Raw genomic sequence first — 1193 nt, 5'->3', positions numbered from 1 at the left:
AGAGCCCACAGCTGGCCGCGACGCCGGCACCGCCTTCATACCCGACACCAAGGGCCTCAGGGAGGAGTGCGCCTGCGCGGTCGAGGGGGCGGGGCGGAGGGGCGGGGCGGGGCGGAGGGGCGGGGTCTGAGCTCTTTTTGGTCCCTGCTAGTCAGGACCTGGCCACCCTTAAAGTCAGAGTTTCGCTTGGAGATTCAGAATGTGGGCTTTGTACGCACACCCAAAATATTAAGTCCTAGCGCTGACACAGTCTGTGACCTGGGGCAAGTTATTAAATGAGTTCAGTTTCTTCAGTGGTAAATGATTATGGAACTATATGCAGGGTCGTGGGGAAAATTAGATGGCAGCACAATGGCCTGCGCATGGAAATCTTCAAATAATGATAGCAGTTGGTGATAGTGGAACCAATCACAGAGACGAGACTGATCAAACTTTATGTTGTACCCATGGCCTTATTTCTGAAATAAGAAGATATGGTGCAAATTTTCACCTGCTATGTGACCTCAGCAAATTCAGTACCTGGTACCAAGGCTGGTATGCAGGAATAGACTGTATTTTCTATGGAATTTTTCTTCTATGTGGAAGGACGCTGGATGACCAGGTAGACAATAGGCTTGGATTGAGGCCGAATACACTGACTTCCCAAAAGTGTGATAAGTGGAACAAAAGAAACAGCATGCTTTTTCTAGAATTTTACTTTTTTTTCCAGCATGAAATTTAGTTAAAACCAGAAAAGATTATGTTCTAATCATTGCATACATCATTTAGGACTAGCTTTTAGAAAGACCAGTCTGACACGCTAAGATTTCCACCTAATATCCAAGGGTTAGAGTTTGAGGAGTATAGTCCAGCGGTTATAATTGACTGCTATGTATATTATTACATATAGATGTATATGTGTAAGTATATAGCCGAATGACCTTGTAAAAATATGTGTAGATCTTCTGACTGAACTGGACATAAATTCTCAAGTCATCCTCATTCCCTTTCCCCTCAGAGCCCTCTTAGTTCCCATCCACTGATCTTGTCCAGGTTTAAAAAAAAAAAAAAACAAAAAACTAATTCTGATAACAAAAGCACAAACAATATAAGAAAAGATTGAACTTCATTAAAATTAAAAACTTTTGTACATCAAAGAACATTATCAAGGTTAACCCACAGAATGGGGGGAAATATTTGCAAACTAGATACCT

This window comes from Sciurus carolinensis, chromosome 14, assembly GCF_902686445.1.
Source record: "Sciurus carolinensis chromosome 14, mSciCar1.2, whole genome shotgun sequence".
NCBI classification, from domain to species: Eukaryota; Metazoa; Chordata; class Mammalia; order Rodentia; family Sciuridae; genus Sciurus; species Sciurus carolinensis.
The sequence above is the reverse complement of the archived record's forward strand: the minus strand, read 5'-3'. Positions refer to the sequence as shown.